This window comes from Macaca mulatta, chromosome 5 (genome assembly GCF_049350105.2).
Source record: "Macaca mulatta isolate MMU2019108-1 chromosome 5, T2T-MMU8v2.0, whole genome shotgun sequence".
In the NCBI taxonomy this organism is placed as follows: domain Eukaryota; kingdom Metazoa; phylum Chordata; class Mammalia; order Primates; family Cercopithecidae; genus Macaca; species Macaca mulatta.
In genome coordinates, this window is record NC_133410.1 from 136,097,448 (window position 1) to 136,122,678 (window position 25,231).

Here is a 25,231-nt window from a genome sequence, read left to right on the forward strand (position 1 = left end):
AGATTACTGAACCTGAGTGAATAGCAGCTTGTTAGATACGCTCTGTGCTTTTAGGCACGTCCTATCGGAAAATAAAGCAGATGAATTCACTCAGGAGAAGTAACAGCTTTAAGAAATCACTGGCTCTGTGGCTAACAGAACAGAAAGCCTGACTGATCACAGCCATCTAATGTGCAGGAAGCTAAATAATATGACTACCAATCACTCCCAGATGGCTCTTGAACCCATGCAGTCATTCTTTTGTGTGTGGTGCACTTCATAATGAAGAAGACTTCACTCTGGAGGGTTTTTTCACACAAAGCTTTTCAATCTGTAACCAACTCTGTTTTTGTCTCTTCATCCCAATCCCCTCCTCCAACGTATGGGGAATTAAAAAAGCAAGTACTGACCCCTAAGACCTATGTCCAAGGCAATCTTTCCTAGACATGCTCCATTTGTCTCACTCTTCATCTTATCAAACTGCACCTTGTCCATATTCTGGGGTCCCTGTCCTTGATAGAGGCAGCACATTGTTGGGAAGTGTTTGCTGTAGCATTTGCAGGCATTGTGTTGGGATGAGGTATCAGATGACAGGCTTTCATCTGGATATGCTTTATTCATTATATCAGTACTTTATATTCGAGAAAGTGCACCAGTGTGAAAATTGAAGGGGAAACATATTTTGGCTAAGGGATAACCTGGAAATTATTAAAGTCAAAAGCTTCTGGGTCAAAGGGTAGCAGCTTCATGTTATTAGAATAATATGTTAATATTTAAGTCCTATAACCTCTTTGGGCCTTTGAAACACCTGTGATGAAAATGGTTTTCACGCTGTTAAAATGGTAACAAATAGACTGAGGCTCATTGCTTTAGTTTTGAATCTATCCGTGTGACTAAATTTTATGAGCCAATAAAACATATCCTAACATAAATATAAAAAGATTCAGTAAAATACCACCCTGTCAATTTTTTTTTTTTTTGCAACTCTGCTCTCTCTCTTTTTACTGCTACTTCCACCTCAAACATCACCCCCCCTCCAATACTTCCCCTTTCTCATCTTCTTTACTCTGATTTCATTTGATACAGCTGTTGCTGGAGACGAACGACTAGGACTGCCACTGGGATAAATCAGAAAACATGTTAGCTGCCCTATATTTTCTGTTATTAAATAAGATTGACACCATTGACTGGATTCTGCCCTTTGCCAAGAAATACTGCAAAAGATGTAAATCACTCATCAACAAACAATAAGTTACTTATGTGCATTTATTTCACTTTAATTTTTAGCATCAGTGTCCAAGCACGTATATGCACACACATGCACATACATGTGCTTCTCAAAATACAAATCTCCCTCATGTATCATAAGAGTCATAATGCAAAGAAACCCTCTCAAGACAGGCCAAAGGGACTCTTTCACCTGTAATTAATGAAATGATCCAAATTGACATTCTGAGAGGTGAGATACATCAGATTACAATAATTTTCCTTTATTATTTTAAATGTAGATGTCAAATCTCTGGAATTCTCACACACACACACACACACACACACACACACAAGTAGAGCAGGACTGCCACAGAAAATGCCTAGAGTCGAAAGAAAAACAAAATAGTTTGACTAGCTTCAAACTGGAAATTCTAAAAAATTCCAGAATTCTAAACATGTAAAAAAAATGAAATTAAATAAAAATCTAAGTTAAATGTATCCTTGCCCTCAGTAAGTCAATCAATTAATATTTAAAGAAGCATGTTACTGAATGAATTGTGTCCCCTCGAAATTCACATATTGAAGCCCTAACCTCCAATGTAAATATATTTGCAGAGAGGGCTTGTAAGGAAGTAATTAAGGTTAAATAAGGTGCAAAGGATGGGGTCCTACTCTGATAGACTTGGTGTCCTTGAGGAGGAAGAGAGACCAGAGATAATTCTCTCTCTCTCCCTGCACACACATAAGGGAAAACTCATGTAGGGAGACAGCAAGCAAGTGGCCATCTGCAAGCCAGGAAGAGAGGCCCACCAGAAACCAAATCTGATGGCACCTTTATCTTCAACTTCCAGGTTTCCATAACTGTGAGAAAATAAATTGCTGTTATTTAAGTCACCCAGCCTATGGTATTTTCTTATGGCAGTCCTAGCAGACTAATACAACCAGATATCTTTTTTTCTTCCAAAACATGTTATAATGATAGAGGTCGAAAAGGCTTTGAAATCAATGAGACCTAGTTGTGATAAATACTCACTTAGGGCATCCTGAAGGATCACCATTAAGAACAAGTGCTATCTATATATTGTCCTTGAAACAAGTCAAATCAACTGAGATGCACATTTAGACATCATTGTTTGGGTTCCTACAGATTTATGACATCAATTTGAACTGGGGGGTATTGCAGGAAATCACCAAGTGAAAATTGGTTAACATATCTATAGCACACTTTCAAGACTATAACTCTCTACACATCATTATGATATCTTAAGGGATAACATTATTTCATATCTCAGTGACAAAATTGTTTGCCTCACCTAATCTTCTATTTTCATTTTCACACTGACTGTGACTCCCATAAAGATCATGTTACTCTTTGTACTTAGGTTATCAGGAAGCTTAGAGCCAAACTTGACATCTATTTCCAGTAATTATATAGATTCTCAAAGTGTGTTTTCTATGAACCAGTTTTCCTTATGCATTACTCTTCCATTCTTGGTTTCCCTTTGTATAGATTTCCTCAAATATTTATTCGTGTTTTATGCATTCTGCAGGCCATCTCAAATTCTATTTGAAATTATGGGGAAATGCATGCACAAATAAGTAAGCATCATCTCATCCATCCCTATTACCCTAAGTTGGGAAGCTGAGCTCTAGAATACTTTAGTGATGGGCTCAAGGTCATGCAGTCAGAGTAGGGCACAGGCAAGATCAGAAACTCAGTTTCCTCTCACTCAGTGTTCCTTTTCCTCCACCATAAAATTACCTTCCTGTGAAATAAAGGAGGAAGAAAATTCACTCAAAAGAAAAAGCATTTATTTGGTACATTTGCCTCTCAACAGAGGCAAAATAAGCCTCATTTGCTGTATCAAATTGTTCCCTCCTGGAAGAATGTTAGGCACTCTTAGTCCCTGCCCATTAATTGCTGGTTGAACTCCCAGTCATTGTATTAACAACAACAAAAAAAAATCCCTTTATATTTTTACCTTTCCCAGTGCCCAACCCCATTTGATTTTTGCTTTTGTTTTTTGTTTGCTCTGGTTGTTGTTTCAAAACAGAAACAAAGGAAGTGGAAAATACTTCCTTGCACTGGTCAAAAATTGGGAAAGTAAGGGTCAGATCAGGATGCAAAATATGTAAATTTAACAGCTGACATCAAAATTTATCTTAGGAATGTGTGGTAAAGTGTTTACAAAAATGACCACAATAATTTCCCTCCCTGCCCTATGCACTTGGGTTGTTGCCTCCCACACTAGGTTTGGCCATGGCGATGTGAATAGTTTGAGCCAATGAGACATTAGTAAATGTGACACAAGCAGAAGCTTGAAAACTCACTTATAAATTGTGGCTGTTTAATACTCTGAGATTGCCATGTGAAGAAGCTCAGGTTAGCCACTGTAGGATGAGACACTGCATAGAGCATATTCAGGCAGTCTAGCTGAGCACCTCTTTCCCCACAAAACCAACAATTCTGCCCATTCTTGACTCTTGAGTAAGACTATACCAGACCAGTTCATTCAACTACATGCTAACCCCCATTGACTGCAGACTCATGAAAGAGCTCAGTAGAGCTCAGCCAGGCCAGCCCAGACTTAGAAAATCCATATAACCCAGGGAATAATTAATGAAAAGATTTTTTGTTTTAAGCCATTCAATTTTGGGATGATTTGTTATGCAGCAAAAAACGAATCATTACAGAAAGGAGTTGTCTTTGTCGAGGAAAATAACTTGAATATCTGTAAGTCTGGGGAAAAATCCACAAATTGAACTGCTTCGGTAGAAGCGGGAAGTCAGAGATTATCATGAGATCATAAACCTCTCTCTGTCCCTACAAGAATTACAGAAATCTTAGGAAAAGGGAAATGGAAGGTAAATAGAGATTTAAGCCAATCATATCTAGTTCTTTAGAAGAAGCTAGTCTCCAGCTGACATCTTAAAGAGATATACACATAAATTTAGATATAGATATAGATATAGATAGATATGGTATGTTTGTTTGAGCTGCTATAACAAAATACCACACACTGGGTAATTTATAAACAATAAAAATTTCTTTGTTACAGTTTGGTGGCTGGAAAGTTTAACATTGAAGCATCCGCTTGTGAGGTGCTAGTCTCTCTGCTTCCAAGATGGTGCCATGTTGCTGCATCCTCCAGACGGTACAGATACTGCGTCCTCACATGGCCAAACATACAAGGGCAAAAAAAGAGTGAACTCCCTTTGTCAACCCCTTTAAAAAGACAACTAATCCCATTCATGAGAGGGGAACCCTCATGACTCAATCACCTATTAATGCCACCACAATGAAGATTAAATTTTAATATGAATTTTGGAGGAAACACATTCATTTAGACAGGGAGGTGAAGATGGAGATGAAGATGAAGATAGAGATAGGAAGAGATCTCCAAGTAATTTGCCATAATTATCAACATGAAATGGTAGAAAACCTCACACAGAGTGTCTGTAGACAAATCAACTCTCATCAAACTTATTAGTCAAAATGAGTTTTTTATATTATCTTATACAGGCTAATTTATTGATGTTAATCTTTACACCAACTTGAGTGAGGCTTGTGTCCAATGCCATTTTGCTGCTTTAAGAACTCACTTTCAAACTAACACGTGAGACATGTTTGTGAGACTAGTTCCTGGTGTAACTGTTAACCAAATACCTACTTCAACACCTATGACGTCCCTTTTTTTGTTTGCCTCCTCTCTAGTATTTCCCAACAAATTAATTAGTAAGCACCTTTACTCTTCCTTGTCTCCCTGATATTAACCAGCATCTTACCCTCAGCCCACAGTGGGAACCCCCTTCTTTATTACAGTGCTGAACTGCTCTCCAGGAACAGCTCTACTTAGCAACAAGCCAGACCCTATGGTCTATTCATGGGCCATCGCTAAAGCATTAGAAATAAACATTGGCCCCTACTACAAATTCCAAAACTTAGGATCCAATTAACACATATTAGTCACCTTCCGATACATTTAGCCTCTTATTTACAGGCAGTAAAGAAATTATCAATTATCAATCATATTTAAATATCTAAAGTATTAGAACTGACAATATGAACATAGTCCAAAATGCTATACTATTCTCCAAGCAAGAAGCCAAGTTTATTTTCATCTGTGGTATGTTCGTAAATGCTCACAGCTGTGTATGTAGTCTGTGGCAGACTGTCTTTTCCAGAGACGGCTGCAACAGTATCTCCTGTCCCAAATGCTTTTCTAAAACCTTGCCACTCTCCATCAAAACACAGAATCTAATTTTCCTACCCTTGAATCTTGGAGAGTTTATGAGTTACTTGCAACCAACAAAATGTGGTGAAAGTGATGCTGCATGATTTCCGAGATGAGGTGCGTAAAAGCATTGCAACTTCCATCTTGCTTCCTAGATGGAAGCCCTGAGCCCTGAGCCACTGTGCTGGCAGTCCAACTGTCCTGAGGCTGCTGCTGTGAGGAAGCCCAAAGCAGCCTATACAAAGAAGCTTCATGGAGAAGACTCCTGAAGCTGATTTAGAGAAACACCATCGTCCCTGATCAAACATGCTTTCAATCAGAATCTGTCTTGCCAGAGACAAGATCCAGTCCCCAGAAGGGGAACATCAAAAGCTAGGTAGATTCATGCTAGAGTATAAACTGAAAAGCTAGGTAGATTCATGCTAGAGTATAAACTGAAAAGCTAGGTAGATTCATGCTAGAGTATAAACTGAAAAGCTAGGTAGATTCATGCTAGAGTATAAACTGAAGAGCAAATACCACACTCAGACAAAAGAACAATTATGCCAACCAGTAACCTATCTGGTGCCCACAGATCACCCTCTTTAGATAAAATACCTAGCTTTAGGTATCAGGAGTAATTCTAGGTTCTAACTATTAGAGATGAAAGATCTCATAATAGTGTTTTTGTATTCTGGTCCAGATTGCTTCAGGCTTTTAGTTGTATTGAATTTTTAAGTTGACGGTCTTCAGATGCTGTTGTGGAACACAAATAGAAAAAGTGTGAGTGACGGCAAAAGAGCATGAAGTAAAAGGAAAAGCAGAAAAGGGTGGCATAAGTCAAAAGCAACAAAGCCTCACTGGTCAAGTCCAAAAGGACAGTACATAGTTCAACTAAGGAACATTCTAGGAAAGAAGAGCATGTAAAATATACAAATGGATGTTAAAGCAATATGGAGAGACCCCGAGCAGAAAAGCAGAGGCATGCTCAAAAATAAGGGGAGGCGAGGCTGACCAAGTATTATAGGAATGAGTGGCCATCGCATGAAGGTCTTTGGATGTCAACTTAGGGGTTTAGATTTCATCCAATGATCAGAGAGTTACAAGTAATTCTCCCAGATGCTGAGAAGGGGGAGAATCAGCAGGCAATATTCTAGCCACCCTTCCTCTGTTTGCACTGGAACAAAAATAATTTCAACTATTTTACAATTGCTCTTCTAAGTAATCTTTCATTTGAAAGATATCTTTTAAAACAATGGAAAAACTCCTGTAATAGATGAAGACTTTCACTGTACACTCTTGATGAAGAAAATAATGTGATAAAAATCATGTTTCAGGATTATTCCACTGCTTTGTTCAGAGTGTAAATAAGAAAGTAAACCGAAGAAACAATTGAAGAACATGAGAAAACAAAAGGAAAAGAGAAAAAAAATCTAAAATGAAGAATCACTTGATTTAAAAAGTTGAGAAATAGAGAAGCCCAAACCCTACTTCCTTTACCCTACTTTGTTATCCACTGTGAACTTCTACCTTCCCAAGCTTTTTAGTCTCCATTTGGTCACTTAATCCAGTCCTTGATTCTCCTTTGCTCTGTCTCTCTCTGTGCCTGCTATGCAATCTTTTTATTCTTCAGGTCCCTGCACTCATGCCGTGATCACAGGGCTGCCTTTGACTGGCACAATAATTCTGTGTTCTTCTCACTTTGCTTTACATTACACATTTAGGTCTTGCTTGTCCAATGTCATAACTTGTTCTAAAAATATTTTATTTTTGCTGCTTAGCCTTCTCAAAGTTCTTTACAGACATTACCTCATCCATTTCTCTTGAAATTAGGTGCCCTGATGACAGAGTGGCCCCAAAAGCTACTTGTGTGGATTATTGGGTATGTATGTGCCTGGGACCTCAAAGGTGTCAATCCTGCCTATTTGGGATGAAAGATGGATGTTCTCAGCAATCAATAGGTGCCAAAAGCTCTCTCATTCAAAGAGAGGAAAAATGTTCCAATACCAGCATAAAAAAGTCTTGTATTTAAAAAAAACCTTGCTATCCACCAAAGAAAGAAAGAAAACATAAGAAAATGACATGTTACCATGTTTCTTTTAAATTCCAAATTTTTACTTCTCATAAAACTTAAGTAGACGATTTTATATCTGAGGGCCTTATTGGGTTCTCATGTACTCCTAAAAAATAGAATCAATCTGCTCTTACTCAAAAGTCTGTAAGATCCTTTTGTACACACACACACACACACACACACACACACACAGTTTCACAATACCACACACCACTTTGTCTAATCTTCTTCTGTGTAATGAGTAAAACAGACAATCTGGAGAGTAGACTCTAATTGTGCAATTGGAACTGCTTAGCCCAAGCCAATATGAGAAAGTAAGACCAGCAGAGATAAAGGAATCTGAGTATCTCTCCTTCTTCCACACTCCTCACTCCACAGTTCCACTATTAGTGTTGTCCCATTTAGAGTTCTAGCCACTGTAATTTTAGGACCTTAGAAATGTCTGAACTCATAACATGGGAAAATATTAACATTTTATTAACTTAGTAGAAGACTCCAGGTGAAATAGATTTTTTCCTCTGCTGAACATATGTTTAAAAGATTATAGGAAAGAATTTTTAACTCGAGTCTTCAGTTCCAATAAAGAATGACTCACTTGTGTATTTTCATAAGGCATAAAGATTATTTCACTTAAACTACATTTAGTCACTAAACCTTTGTTATGTACCTATCCCTAAGTAGGTATAGGTAAATAATTTATACTGCAACCCAGAGTAAAAATTAGATATTTACTAAAAATAAAAGGATCCAGAAAATTGAAATATTATTCTATTAAGAAAAAAGAAGTCCACTAAAAGTGCTGTCTGATCCTGGGACCCCAGTAAGGACTAAAAGACCTTTCACAGTCATTTGATGGGAGTTGAATATCCAAAAAGACTGTGGCTTTTATCCAGGCTAACACTTAAATATAGAAGTTCACAGTAACAGGTCATGGCTCATATCACATTCTTCCAAACACAAGCTTTTACTCTTTTTGTTAAAAATAAAACAGTTCTTCATCTCTGACAAAACAAAACTAACTAACTGTAGTTTAAGGAACGCTCACTTCTTATCTCCATACATAAGAAAAAAACATTACCCTTCTCTAAGAAGTGAATTTTACTGAATGACTCCATGCCACTGACGACTTTAAACTGCTGATGTTTTCCTAAACTTTTTCCAAGAGAAATGACAGCAACAATCATGATAGTAATACAACAAGGACCCTGTTAAAAACTGCAACTCTCCATTCTTCATTTCCCTACCCAGAGAACACCTGTTATAGGCACATCAAGCACACATATGTAGACCCTAGAAATTTCTGACTACATAATTCTTTTTTAATTAATGTCTTTAAAGCCTCACAGCTAAACTTTAATTTAAGAGCTACGAACAACAGGTGACCATTTTGACTAATGTAACAATATTCACCTAAACTATTTCCACCCAAACATAACAATCACCATATTTTATTTAAATATCATGACAAAGGTTAAGAATAAAGAAGTTGGTGAGAAATTTTCCCATTTCTTTTTAAAAGCATCCACTATTCTCTCTTCTGTGCTACAGCATTCTATTTGATAGATACTAGCACCCTATTGATGTACTCACCTACTTGTAAATTAAAGGTTTAAAATATACATTGCAATCACAATCACAAATATACATTGCATCACAAAGTGAGAAAAAAACAATGACAACCATAAAATATCCTGGCACTGAAAATGAATCACTTCATTAGACCACTGTAGCATATTTCTATTGTGTCTTTAACTTATTCAAGACTTTGTAGACTCTTACCAGGGTTCTCAGCTTAACTAATCATCATTCAAGGATCCTCAATAGAGGAAGCACCTGTGAAGCATATGATCAGCTACTTCCTCTCCATAGTTCTTCCTTGTAAATATGGAAACTGGGACAGTAGGTAAAGAGATCTCAGGTTGGTGGGATGTTCCAGTCAGATGCTTGCAAATATTATTCAAGCATCGCAGATTTCGGCGACCCACAAAAACTGATGCAAGAATAGTTCATTTTCTTTAACTTAAAAATACATAGAAAGATTATATTCATGGCATATGCTAACCTTTAGCTCACAAAGATTCCTCTCTTCAATCCCCAAAGTCGAAGAAAAAGTAGAGTATTTCAAGGACATGAAGTAGAGGGTGGAGATTTTAGGTAGAGCAGGAAACCAATTATAAACAGAACTGATTTAGGAGAAAGATTTTCTTCTCCCCAAACCCTTCTCTTAACTCTTTTCTGAAGTTCTCACTTGGCTCACTCTATCTCAGGCAGCTTGTATTGTGAATCATGCCTAGGGAAGACTCCCACTTAGAAGGATGTCCTTGAGTGACCAATCAGCAACAGAACAGGGTCTAGGAGGTGAGAGAAATCTAGTAGCATGCTTATGGCTACCCTAGTCCAAGCTTTAATGGCCCAGTCCATTTCACCAAGCAGTGATTTGGCCCATATCCCTCTTTGGTAATCATCTGTTTATTGTTCTGAAATGTCCTTTATGCAGCAGATATAAATACAGTTACAGATGTCATTGGAGATATTGCTGTGGGTATATCAGTAATTTTTTCTGTTTATTTGCCTGATCGATTGGCATTCTCCTTTCCCTCTACAAAAGATAGTGACCAATGCTCACAATTAAATGAGGTCTGAGAGATACTATGCCTTCCTCTAAGAAGCCTGAACACTTCTTTTCTCACCTCCTAAGTCATATACATACGAAAGTTTGATCTGTTTGTTCTCTAACCTATACTTTTGTGCAATGAATTTTAATAAATATAATCTAAAATTTAAAAATGAGTGAAAATGAAAAGAAAGTTGTTTTAATAAAAATTGGGTTGACTGGGAGGGTAGAGGCAGAAGTATCACTTGAGGCCTGGAGTTCAAGACCAGCCTGGGCAACACCGAATCTCTACACACACAAAAAAAAAAAAAAAAAAAAATGGGTTGAATAACTTCAAGAGTCTAAATAAAGATGAATAATTTTTCAAACACTATTGAGTTAAACTGGTAAGAAGAAAAAACCATAAAATATTGCTGAAAAATAATAAAAATCTAGGGAATCCTGTATCAGATTGTTTCATAGTATATAAAGTTATACCCTACCTTAATAACACAAAACTGTAATTTCAGGATCATGTTTTATTGGTATTTCTTATGTGTGGAAAATAAAATGGAACTCTAGTCAGAAGGCTTTTATACTCAAAGAAAAGGTTTTGTCCCTACATAAAAGATCTGCAATAAAAATCAGTTAAAATATTTACAATATATATGCATTAAACATTTTATCATTTTCCACTTTGATTGTTATTTTTTTAATAAACTACTTCAGAAAATAAGGCTTTACCATATTTTTATATCTCCACATTTATGTATATATTTATAGATATATCTATGGGACCTAATTGAGGTAAAGATGGCACAGGAAACAGTCAAAACATGATTTGCCTTTAGCAACATGTAAATACCCAAATACAGGGAGATATGTTAATCAGATCCCTCTTCAAGAAATAACTCCGTGCCCAGAAACGAGGACTATTGTTGGCTAAACAAACACTAGAAGTTAGTTATTTAGGGTCTGCCTCAGTTTTAGAGCCAAGGTCACATTCTTCTCAAGGTGGCCCCTAGCTAATGACTGGATGAGGTGGTGATACAAAAGTCTAGGCATTTAAGCCTAACTACTCCACATTATGATGATTTTATGACAGAGCTGCCCAACAGGCAGGCAGAAACTTTAATAGGTCTATATCCTAGTCTGATGACTCATCCTATACAATCCTGCTGTCTTTCCTTTTCTTTCACAGGTGTTAGACCCAACCCTTTTGCACTCCAAACTCCATTTTAGAGTATACTTCCTGGAAAACCAAACAGGTACAACAAATAATGGCATAACTAACAAACAGAATATTCCACACATGTATATATTGGCTTAATTTTTGCCAGGCATTCACCACTGACTGAGCCCATCACTGGAAAAAGGCAGTACTGTGACAGTGAGTCCGTGACAATAAAGGAACAACATAACTGACTTCCCACAAAAGCAGTCTGAGTCTAGAAAATATTCCTTGGATGCCGACCTCAATGGATTGCCTGGGGTCTAGTGCTAATATTCAAACTATGTGGAATATTGTATATACCATGTCCTGCCAGATGATTTTCAGGAAACCAGCCAAATTTTCTATCCAAGTAGAAAAGATCAGTTTCATATACTCCATGAGAAGGATCTGCAACCATTTCCTTCATATTGAGTAGAAAAATGCTGGTAGTTTTAGTTGAACAAGATGAGATCCTAATCAATATTTAACACCACAAGTTTGGCCAAACTGTGCCAGCCAATCTGATACACATTTAAAACACTGTGTTATATAAATGGCATTTGGTAGGTGCTCCAAAGTACTTTTCCCCTTTCCTTGTCAATTCTGAATAGTAATGATTCAATATAAGTTTAAATATTTGCATCACGACCCCCAGAAGAGAAAGAAATAAGACCCAACCATGGGAAAAAGGGTGCTTAGACTCTGCCAAGGATTAAGTCAGACATGGTTACTGAGAGGAAAAGACAGTATACACATTCTGATTTACTTTTCTCTCTCTCCTGGGCCTCTTCACACCTTGGCCAGGAAAAAGCCGAAAAGCAGAACTCAACAATTTATGTAACACTGTGGAATTGATGGAAGGCAGGTATGATATATTAGTATAGCATAGGGCCTCCAGATTGAACGAGAATCTGGCTTCTTCTCTGGTTTCTCATACAGAGAATAGCTTGGATTGCCAAAGAAATTAAATTTGAAGCTTAAAAAATGTACATGTAAAATATCCACCAATGATACTAAACTTCTTAGTAGTAAATCTCTTACTCAGTGAGAACTTGGGTGCACGGATTATGCCCAAGAGATCTCTTTTAGAAATGTCCTTTGGAACCAGATAATCAGTTATTTTCATCCAAACTTTTTACATTAAAACCTCATACTGAGATTAAAATTTAAAACAAAAATTGAGACAAGGACTTCCTACTGTTACAGTAATCACTAAAAAAGGAGATATTTAAGAAATTGAATAAGGGTGTTTCATGATTTATGATTTTACTCGGTAACTGTGTGACATTTTGAAAATCCTAAAACAAATGGTCCTCTGTATATAATCTTGAGTCAGCTATTGTAAAATGCATTTAAAAGTAAGAACCTAAAATCAGGTAAAGCCTAATATTTACACTAAAGCTAAAACACAAGAGCAAAAATCAAGGAAAGAACTTCAGGACTCTCCCAGAAAGTCCTTCCATCTTCTGCTCACTGCCTGATTCCAAACGCTTTCCCAGATTTGTAGGGATTTGTTACAACAGCACCCCATATCCAGTACCAAAATCTGCATCAATCTATATCAATTACTGCATAACAAATTACCCTAGCAAACATTTATTGTCTCACAGTCTCTACAGGTCTGTAATTCAGGAGCAGCTTAGCTTGGTGGATCTGGCTCAGTGTCTTTCACCTGGTTGCACTCAAGATGTTGACTTAGGGATACAGTAAACTGAAGGCCTGACTGGGGCTGATGGAGCCACTTCCAAGACAGCTCACTCACACAACCCTTAGCAAGAGGCTTCAGTTCTCCTCTGTGGGCCTCCCCATAGGGCTGCTCGGGTGTCTTCGTGACATGGCTGTTGGCTGGTTTTCACCACGGGGAGTGATTCCAGAGAAGAGGAATCAAGGAGAAAGCCACATGCCTTTTAGTCTTGAATGTTACACACTATCACTTCCATCATTTGCTGCTCATTAAAAATGAACCACCAAAGCCAGCCCACTCTTGGGGTGGGGAGGACAGCATAGAAAATTAAGCTCCACTGTTTGAAGGAAATTTACAAACAGACTTTAAAACCACAAGTGCCTCCAAGGGAGTATTAGGTTTAAAACACCAAATTATAAATTACTCTTATTGATGTCATTCTTATCTTGACCATGGATCAGTACCAGGTTATCAAAATAATCCTGGAAATAAAGTTAGTATTCTCCCAGACCATCTGCAAATTAAACCCATCCTTACCCAAAACACAATGACATAGTACCATGCCCCAGTTTAGAATGATTATAATTTTTAAATGAAATATTGAGAATACTAATTGTGTGCAACGATGCAGAGCGATATGAACTCTCATACATTGTTGGTAGAAATGCAAAATAGTGTAGTCACTTATGAGAACAGTTGGGCAGTTCCTTATAAATTTAAACATGCATTACCAACCAGATGACTCAACAATGCTATTAAATACCCAAATAAAATGAAAACTTATGTTCACACAAAACTTGTATGTAGGTGCTAATTTAAAAATAATCTTTATTTATATGATCTTCAAAATCTGGAAACAACTTATACATGTTTACACTGGTGAATAAAAAAAATAAACTGTGGTACATCTATATAATGGAATACCACTCATGAATATAAGTGGATTAAATACTGATACATCCAACATTAATGAATCTCAAATGCATTACTAAGTGGAAGAAGCCAACTCAAAAATACATACACTATGTGACTGAATTTATATGACACTCTGAAAAAGGGAAAACTATAGTGACAGAAAACAGATAATCAGAGGAAGAGTTAACTACAAAGGGAAACAGCGGATCTGGGGGGATGATAAAACTATATCTGTATCTTGGGCATCCAAATCGGTAAAGAGAAAGTCAAACTGTCGCTGTTTGCTGATGATATAATCATATATCTAGAAAACCTAAAGACTCATCCAAAAACCTCCTAAAACTAGTAAATGAATTCAGCAGTTTCAGGATACCAAATTAATGTACACAAATCAGCAGTTCTGCTATATACTAACAGTGACCATGCTGAGAATCAAATCAAGAACTCAATCCCTTTCACAATAGCTGTAAAAAAATTAAAATAAAATACTTAGGAATATACCTAATTGAGGAAATGAAAGACCTCTAAAAAAAAAAAAAACTACAAAAAACTGATGAAACAATTCGTAGACGATACAAACAAATGGAAACACATGCCATGCTCATGGATGGGTAGAATCAATATTGTGAAAATGACTACATTGCCAAAAGCAATCTACAAATTCAATGCAATTCCCATCAAAATACCAGCATCGTTCTTCACAGAACTAGCAAAAACAATCCTAAAATAATTATGGTACCAAAAAAATACAAAAAACAAAAAACAAAACAAGCCCGCACAGCCAAAGTAAGACTAAGCAAAAAGAACAAATCTGGAGGCATCACACTACTGGACTTCAAACTATAATGCTATGGTCACCAAAACAGGATGGTACTGGTATAAAAATGGGCACACAGGCCAAGGGAACAGAATAGAGAACCCAGAGATAAACCTAAATACTTACAGCCAACTGATCTTCAACAAAGCAAACAAAAACATAAAGTGTGGAAAGGGCACCCTATTCAACAAATGGTGATGGGATAATTGGCAAGCCACATGTAGAAGAATGAAACTGGATCGTCATCTCTCACGTTATACAAAAATCAACTAAAGATGGATCAAAGACTTAAATCTAAGACCGGAAACCATAAATATCCTAGAAAATAACATCAGAAAAACCCTTCTTGATATTGGCTTAGGCAAAAACTTCATAACCAAGAACCCAAAAGCAAATGTAACAAAAACAAAGATAAATACTTGGGACTTAATTAAACTAAAAGACTTCTGCATAGCAAAAGAAATAATCAGCAGAGTTAACAGACAACCCATAGAGTGGGAGAAAATCTTCACAATCTATGCATCTGACAAAGGACTAATGTCCAGAATCTACAAAGAATTCGAACAAATTAGCAAGAAAAAAAAGCAAATAATCTCATCAAAAAGTGGTCTAAGGTCATGAATAGACAATTCTCAAAAGAAAATATACAAATGGCCAACAAGCATATGGGAAAACGCTCAATATTGCTATCAGGGAAATGCAAATAAAAACCACAATGAGAAACCACCTCACTCCTGCAAAAATGGCCATAATCAAAAAATTAAAAAATAATAGATATTGGCAGGGATGTGGTGAAAACGGAGTATTTTTACAAAGTTGATGGGAATGTAAGCTAGTACAACCACTATGGAAAACAGTGTGGTGATTCCTTAAATAACTAAAGGTAGATCCACCATTTGATCCAGCAATCCCACTACTAGGTATCTACCCAGGGAAAAGAAGTCATTAGATGAAAAATATACTTGCACACACATATGTATAGCAGCACAATTTGCAATAGCAAAAATGTGGAAACAGCCCAAATGCCCATCAATCAATGCGTGGATAAACAAAATGTGTGTGTGTGTGTGTGTGTGTGTGTGTATACACACACATACCGCACCCCCACTGAGCAGCAGAGAGCAACCTGGATGGATTTGGAGACTATTATTCTAAGTAAAATAACTCAGGAATGGAAAACCAAACATCGCATGTTCTCAATCATATGTGGGAACTAACTTATGAGGACCAAAGGTATAAGAATGATACATTAGAGTTTGGGGACCTGGGGGAAAGAGTAGGGGTCGAGGGATAAAAGACTACACATTGGGTACAATGTACACTGCTCAGTGATGGGTGTACTGAAATCTCAAAAATCACCACTAAATAACTTATTCATGTAACTACCACCTGTTCCAAAAAAACCTATTGAAGTAATTTTTTTTTTTGAGACAGAGTCTCACTCTATTGCCAGGCTGGAGTGTAGTGGTGTGATCTCAGCTCACTGCAACCTCCACCTCCCAGGTTCAAGCCATTCTCCTGCTCCAGCCTCCTGAGTAGCTGGGATTACAGGCACGCACCACCACACCCAGCTAATTTTTGTATTTTTTGTACAGACGGGGTTTCACCATGTTGACCAGGATGGTCTTGATCCCTTGACCCCAAAGTGCTGGGATTACAGGTGTGAGCCACCGCACCCTAAAATTTTTTTTAAAACTATATATCTTGATTATAGAAATGCTTATGTGAGTTTGTGTTTGTCAAAACTTTCAGAACCATATGCTTAAAAGGATAAATTATACTGTATGTAAATTGTACCTTAGAGAAATGAAAAAAATCTAATCAGTTATTTTACTCTTCATATATAAGCAATTGTGTCATGCACACTCTAAAACCCACATGCAGATCTATGTTAAATGGCAGCTATGGACAGAGCCTGAACATCAGCCGATTCATATTTGTTCTCATCTCTTGCTTCTCCCAACCCAAATGGCCTTTTCTCAACCATCAATGTGAGAATCTGCATTGGTTGCATGAGGTGTCAGTAAACAACCCTTAGGCCTCTGCTTAGCTTATGCAAAATTCTAGCCCATCACTTTTAATCAGTTATCAATTAAGGAAATATAAAAGTATAATACCACAGCAACCAGAGTCAAAAAATTGTATCATCATTCAAAGAATAAGGGAGAATCACCTCTAAAATGGCTACTCCTTGCTCCCAAAAATTAACCACAGCTATTGATGAAAACTAGACCAACTCCACAGGAAAACCACAAAATTGGCAACTTAAAAAGATTAATATGCCTGCCGGAACAACTTTTAATCATGGTCCCTCAAGCACTCAAGGCCAAAGCTAACATACCATCTCTCCTCAGCAAAAACTTCATCCTCGTTTACATACACCACTATGGCATCTTCCAGAGGCAGAGGCCACACTTGCCCCTAATAAACGAATAAACCACAAAGCAGTTCACATTGAAGCATAGAATCTAATTATCTAAAATTCAAAAATGCCAACAGGAAGAGAAAAATATATCCACTCAAATAACCTGTAAGTGATTATACTTCAGCAAAGAGAAATGAAGTTTCCAGCAATTGTTTTAGCCCAAGACAGTGTGGCTGGAAACTTGGATGTAGATAGTAGTATGAAATATAAGAAAAATAATGTTTCCCTTTGCCATGACAGCCTTCTTTCTAGCTCCTGGCCAAGATTGGTAAACTAAACCTTGCTGTCAGATTTTCTTGTCAATCCATCTCCAGAATTTCCTCCTAAGACTGGATATCCTACTCATCCTGGAGTTTCATATCTTGTGTAGACTCAATGACCTCTTCAAGCTTGTCTCTCCTAATTTCATGAGATTTGACATAGATATTTCAAAAATGTGTTTCTGATCATTAATGTAAGATTTTTTTTTCTCATAGTCATATCTAAATAGTGACCTATTGCCTCTCATTTGAATTGATTCATAGAATGTATTCATTTTAGTCACTATTCTCTTTGATCTTCCTCTGGCCTAGGTCTTGCGCTGCCTAGATATTTTGAATCTCATTAATTAGAATGTAATATGGTTTTTATAGAAACCATACCACTACCTTAAGACAATCAAACATACTTCTTAGATTAGGATAACAGGATTCAAGCCTTTACACAAAGAGGCATTTTAACTCTCTTTGACATGTTTCCAAAAATGATGTCTCAAGGAAGTCTTTCTTTTCAGTATTTTTAATCCACTTTATTGAATTATAATTTATATATAATTCACCAGTTTTAAATGTATAATTCCATGAGCTTTGACAAACCTATACTCTCATATAATAGCCACCAAAATCAAGATATAGAACATTTTCATCACCCAAAAGCATGTCCTTATGCCTCTTTACAGTCAGATCCTCTCCCCACAGGCTCATTACCTGGCAATTCCCAATTCTCTGTCACTGTAGTTTTGCCTTTCTAAAATATCATGTATGTAAATTCACATTATCTGGTCTTTTGTACCTGGCTTATTTCACATAGAATAAATGTTTTGAAGTTTATGTTGTGTGTATCAATGGTTTGTTTCATTTTGTTGTTGAGTATTCTACTGTATGAATATACCAAAATTTGTATATCTATTCACCCATTGATTGACATTTGGGTTATTACAACTGTAAAGCTGTTATAAATAAGGCTGCTAAAAATGTTTGCATAAGAGCTTTTGCATTGGTATAAATTGTCATTTCTCTGGAGTGAATATCTAAGAGGAGAATTTTCAGATCATATGATAAGTATAACCATATTAACTTAAGCATTCTAGTTGATGTGTAGAGAAAGAGAGGATGAAAAGCAATTAAAATGAAAGAATATTTCAAAAGATACAAGAGAATATGGAATAACACGGTTATAAAAGCCAGGGAAAGAGTGATTAATGGATGGAAACTGGAGTTTCAATATTAAAACTTCAGAAATTGAAAAAAAAATAAAAATGAGAACATTTCATCTTGATGATACTCAAGGTAGGCAGAGTCAAATTAAAAGTGGAAATGTTTAATTATCAAACAGAAAGCAGTAGCAATAGTATCACATTGACATAAATTTACTTGAAGGTTTCAAGCGATCCTCCCACCATAGCCTCCTGAGTAGCTGGAACTACAGGTGGGTGCCGCCACACCAAGCTAATTTTTATTTTGTTTTGTATAGATAAAGTATCCCTATGCTATGTGCTTATATGAGAGTAATGAGAAGCTCAAAAAAAGTTTATAATCTTGCATGAAATTGATTACAGTTAGGTAAAAGGCATACAGCTCCGCCATTCTCTGCCAACCAATTAGAAGATAGTAATTTCTGCCTAGATACAGAGTTTCAAGTATGCAGACATTTTACTACAAGCAGAACATCTAAAATAGGAAAAGGAGTTGCAGTAAAATACCATAAAAGAAATGTTTTAAATCAGAGTGCTTTAACATTCACATTTCCACAAAACAAATCTACCCTTAAAACATTGTCACTAAGTACAATAAACAAAACTTCTAACTCGATACTTTTATTAAACCTGTAGTATTTTTATTACTTTTCAAATATTAATACTATAAATACATATGTTGCTGAACTCTCATATTATTTGTCATAATTTAATTCCCTTGTTTCCCTAGGTAGTGTATTATTTTAATTAAAATTAATTAAAAATTAGTTCACCCCAAATAAATGTTACATTATTTTAAAAAACCTTCTGACTAATCTTAGCTTGGTTTTCCACAAATTTTACAGACATAAAAAATAAAGATACAATTAAAACATAATTACAGATAGTCTCTAAATTTTAAAAATCAAATACGTAATTGTGTATGCAAAAAGTAGAATTCACATTTGTTCTTTAACCATTTGTGAATGTATTTCAAATAAATCTACTTCTATACTTCTGTTCAGACCTCTCTATGGTCCATTAAGTCAAGCATGTTCAGTAATAGGGAGTAAAGTGAGTTCTTTGGTAAGTGGTACCACAATCCCACACTTCATACAGTTTTCTTCAACCATCTCCCCTTTGCTATTGTCAAACCCATACTCCAAGCATATCTGGATTTTTTTTTTTTTGATACAAGGTCTTGCTCTGTTCCCCAGGATAGAGTGTGGTGGCATAATCATAGCTCACTGCAACCCTGAATTCCTGGGCTCAAGTGATCTTCCCACCTCAGCCTCCTGAGTAGCTGGGACTAAAGGCGTGTGCCACTACACTTGGTTAATTTTTAATTTTTTTTGTAGAAATAGAGTCTTGCTCTGTTATATTTTTATATGGGAGTAATGAGAAACTCAAAAACATTTATAATCTTGCATGAAATTGATTACAGTTAAACAAAAGTCATACAGCCTTAAGGTGGTCAAACCAAAGAAATAGTTCACCTTCAGTACCTACTTCCTAGTTTCCTGTACTGACTATTCTTATAAACACTACCATACTTCACAACATATGATTGGGTAGAGAAAAAAAATTCAATAGAATTGATAGAAACCCATTAGAACTAATAATAAAGTTTAAGAACATCACTGAATACAAGATTATAAAATAATAATTTTATTCCTAAACACAACAAATAAAACATTTAATACTACAATAGCCACTATGTCAGAACTGGTTTGGGTGAAAGTAATAGAAACACAAACAACCGTGACAAACAAATAAAGGCTTATTTTTCTCACTTGGCAGGAAACTTGGAAAAAAAAAGTTACGTACTTCAGCTGCTCTACGATCTCAGCAAGTATCTAAAGGCTTTTTTTTCCACCTGACTGCCATGTTTTTTATACTCACAGTTTTGTCATTTCATATTCACAGAATAGTTGAAGTAGCTCCAAGAAATATGTTTTCACACCTCTATTACAAGAAGGAAGGAAGAGAAAAGAACAGCACAGTAACATACCTGTCTCTTTTACCAGGAAAAAAAAAAATCTTAATAATCACCTCATAAGAACTTCTTAAACGTCATTGGCCAGAACTAAGTCATATGGCCACCTCTGGTTGCAGAGGAGATTGAAAATTGCTACTAGATTAGCCAACACACAAAGTCTGCAACAGACACTTCTTAAAAACCCATAAAAAAATAAGATACCTAGCAATAGATTTAATAAAGGATATGCAACAACTTAATGGAGAAAATAATAATTTATTGAAAGACATAAAAGAAGACAAATATATGGAGTGACATATTCAGAAATAGAAAAACATCAATATTGCAAAGGCAGCAATTATCCCTTAATTAACATATGAATCAATGAAATTCCAATCAAAATCCCAACTTCTTATAGAAATTCAGTTTGTCATAAATTTCACTAACTTTAGTTACATCTGATCGCCTCTAGAGATGGATGGAGTAGAAAAGGGAGGATAGTGAGTTTTGGGCTATATCTATAATATTTAATTTCCCTAAAAAAAAGGACAGGTAGCATAAGTGAGAAATATCTTACATTGTGTTAAGCCAGGTGATTTGGGGGTGCTTTGTTAATTCAGCATCAGCTAGTCTTACTAATACAGACTGAAAGACATAAAGATTATGGGTAAGTAGATTATAAATTAAAATTAAGATGTAAAAGTGCAAACCAACTCTCATATGAATCAAATATGAGTCCATCTTTAAGCGGAAAACACCTTGTAATATACTATACAAAAATATCTCCATTTTATGTTACCCAAATCTTCATTAAAATGGGTTTTCCACTATGCAATAATTAACCCACAGAAGCTATGGATTGGTTGAAAAAAAAGCAACATCAAACTGCCAATGACATTCTGCACAGAACTAGAAAAAATCTATCTTAAAATTCATATGGAACCAAAAAAGAGCCTGAATAACCAAGACAATGCTAAGCAAAAGAACAAGGCTGGAGGCATCATGTTACCCAACTTCAAATTATACTACAGGGCTACAGTAACCAAAACAGCATGGTACTGGTACAAATACAGGCACACAGATCAATGGAACAAAATAGGGGGCCCAGAAATTAGGCTGCATACCTACAACCATCTAATCTTCGACAAAGCTGACAAAAAAACAAGCAATGGGGAAAAGACTCCCAAGCCAATAATTGGTGCTGGGATAACTGGCTAGACATATGCAAAAGATTGAAGCTGGATCTCTTTCTTATACCATATACAAAAATAAACTCAAGATGGATTAAAGACTTAAATAAGAAACCCAAAACTATAAAGACCCTGGAAGACAACCTAGGCAATACTATCTTAGATACAGGTGTGGGCAAAGATTTCATGACAAAGACACCAGAAGCAAAAATTGATAAGTGGTATTTAATTAAACTAAAGAGCTAACGCACAGCAAAAGAAACTATCAACAAACAGACAACCTAGAGAATGGGAGAAAATTTTTGCAAATTGTTTATCAGACAAAGGTTTAATAGCCACCATCTATACGCAACTTAAACAAATTTACAGGAGAAAAACAAACAACCCCATTAAAAAGTGGGAAAAGGACATGAACAGACAAACTCAAAATAAGACATACATGTGCAATAAGCATATGAAAAAAGCTCAATATCACTGATAATTAAAGAAAGGCAAATCAAAACCACAATTAGATGCTATTTCACACCAGTCAGAATGACTATTATTAAAAAGTCAAAAAATAACAAATGCTGGTGAGGTTGTGGAGAAAGGAAACACTAAACACTGTTAGTGGGAGTGTAAATTAGTTCAACCATTATGGAAAGCAGTATGGTGTTTCCTCAAAGAGCTAAACAAAGATGTACCATTCAACCCAGAAATTCCATTACTGAGAATATACCCAGAGGAATATAAAGCATTCTACCATAAAGACACATGCACACATCATGTTCATTGCAGCACTAGTCCCAATAACAAAGGTACAGAATCAACCTAAAGGCCCATCAATGAGAGACTGGGTAAAGAAAATATGGTACATATACATGATGGAATACTATGTAGCCATAAAAAAAGAATGAGATTGTGTCTTTTGTGGGAACATTGATGGATGTAAAAGTGCAAGCCAACTCTCATATGAAACAAATATGACTCCATCAATAAAATGGAAAGCAAGGTAATAAGCATATTACCTTGTAATACACTATACAGAAATATCTCCATTTTATCAGCTACTCAAATCTAACTGATAGGAGGCTATTATCCTTAGCAAAATAACACAAGAACAGAAAACCAAATGCCATATGTTCTCACTCCTAAGTGTGAGCTAAATGATGAAAACTTATGAACCCAAAGAAGGAAACAGCAGACACCAGGGTCTACTTGAGGGGGCAGAGTGGGAAGAGGGAGAGGAGCAGAAAAGATAACTATTGGATACTGAGCTTAATACCTGGGTGATGAAATAATTTGTACAACAAATCCCCATGATATGAGTTAACCTACGCAACAAACCTTCACATGTACTCTCAAACCTAAAATAAAAGTTAAAAGCAACATGCAATCACAATATAAGATTAGATTACATTCATGATTAATAAGCCAAACACATAAGAAGATCTTATAGAAAACAAGATGGTGGCAGAGAGCAGGATGGAATGCAGCATAGCAGAGTTCAAAGTTTACCTTCCCTTGGAGTGGGGGTGAGAAACAGCAGAGCAGTAGCTGTCAGCAACAGTATGTGCACAAGGTAGGTCTTAGTGATTCTGAGAAACTGGGTGCTTGCTATGCCGTCACCATTTACCACTCCAAAATAATTTACACTATCTCTTTAATCCCATTTGTTTCCCTAGAAGCAAATAATAGAATTTTGGGTTCTTGCACTAAACAACATCCTCATCTGTGGGAGAAAACAGAGCTATTACCCAAGGATCCTTGACAAATATCCCTGCTTCCAGCTTTCCCACAAAGCCCACTTATCCTTAGTCCGCCCCCAGACTCAGTACCTCAAATGGGTAGTTTTAATGTGAATTTAGTGTGAATCTATACAAAAATGAATCTATTTTTCTCAGATTATCTTTAAGGTCATCTTTAACTTCTTAGCAACATAGTCAAGTAGTAAGGCTGGAAAGTGGTATAGGATAAGGAATAACCCGAGTATAAAAATGGCCTATGAGCAAAGTAAGTAAAGCAAACAGAGGGATTGATGTAGACTAAAATCAGATCACAAGCCACCTGTAAGAGAAAGAAAGAAGCAACACTAGGAATAAAGACCTAGCGGTGGATGAGCCCAGGCAAGCAAGCAAAGAAACATATAAGGTAGTTCTATGTGACTGCATTGCTTGACAAATCCTATAATATATTTAACCTAAGTAGTAATCAAATCATTGAACATGTAAAGAAAAACGCATTCCACTCCTCCTCATTTAATACAATGATGAAAAAGTAAGTATATATATTCCAGGTGAGGGGGCAGGGCATTGGCATAATCACTCTGGGAGTCAATTACACATTGTGCATGAAAACTTTTTTAGATGCTCATACATTTCCACCTAGAAATCCTGTTTCCATTATCTTTATCATAAGGAAATAATAAAGCACAAAATCATTGCAATTTATAAAAGGAAAATATTGTATGTAGCCTAAACAACTAACAAGATAACATATTAATAATGAAACTACCATACAGTACAATTCTTGAAACTACCAAAAATATGTAAGTGAAGACTATTGGAGAATTAGAAGTCGTCCATGACATTTTATTAAATGAAAAGGTAGATTATAAATTAGTATATGTAGTATCATCTCAATTTTGTAAAACACATATATACATTTACGTTCATACCCAAACAAGTAGATACACGCCTATTTAAACTGAATAGCACACACATTTGCAAAAGTCACCCACCTCTGGATGATCTCGGCAATCTTATTTAGGCTTTTCTTTCAAGCAGGACACACCAAGTTTCCCAAGGAATGTACTAGAAAAGTCCCAAGTTGCTGTTTCTTGTTTTCCTCAGTGAAGCACTCCAGCTGAGGGGAAGGACTACAATGCTGAGGTCACAGAGAGACACCACCCTGTGGTTGGAGTGGGGCTATAGTTTGTGGAGAAAGAAAGATGTGATAGGAGAGACTAGCAGAAGATAAGAAAGATGATTAGAGAAGATTTTAAGAAGTTTTGTACTGTGGTATGCTCTTCTGTCACTTCATGAGAATTTCAGTAAATGCTGCAGCACTCTACAATACTTTTAGATTTGGCTTTGTGGTGAGACTTGAGGAAAATCAACATTGAATTTGTTGATTTGTTTTGATGGAACTTTTTGGAGATGCAACGAAGTACTGAGCCTGACCTTAGGAGGAATATTTTGAATTCAGATGGAAGAAGACCAAGCCAGGCCCACGTGGCAAGCCAAATCCCTGGGCAGCAATTCAAAGAGGAGAAAGAACATACAGAGTATAAAGTATAACTAACTAAGCAAAATACTTGCATTACTATCCAAGCCATGGTAGATCAAGCAGTAAGAGCTCACACAAAAGGTGATAGAAAGCAGACACCCAAACAAGGAAAGGCTCTTGGCATTGGTGATGGCCAAAACAGATGTCAGGAACTAAGTCACTGGGAAACTTAAGTTCAAGGTAATAACCCACTTAAGCATAAGGTAAGAACTTCCACACCATAGAACTACAGTGTTAACCA

General features: G+C 36.2%; 1 long non-coding RNA gene across 1 annotated transcript in view; it reads right to left on the reverse strand.

Annotated features, from left to right (window-relative positions):
* The window catches only part of LOC106998492 (uncharacterized), a 255,740-nt gene extending 230,985 nt beyond the window's left edge, over positions 1-24,755 (reverse strand). The window contains exons 1-2 of the long non-coding RNA XR_003729452.2: positions 24,443-24,755; positions 20,458-20,520 (exon numbers count right to left, since the gene is read on the reverse strand). This is a non-coding gene — a long non-coding RNA (uncharacterized LOC106998492). The remainder of the gene's footprint in view (positions 1-20,457; positions 20,521-24,442) is intronic.
* Between the last annotated feature and the right edge of the window lie 476 nt (positions 24,756-25,231).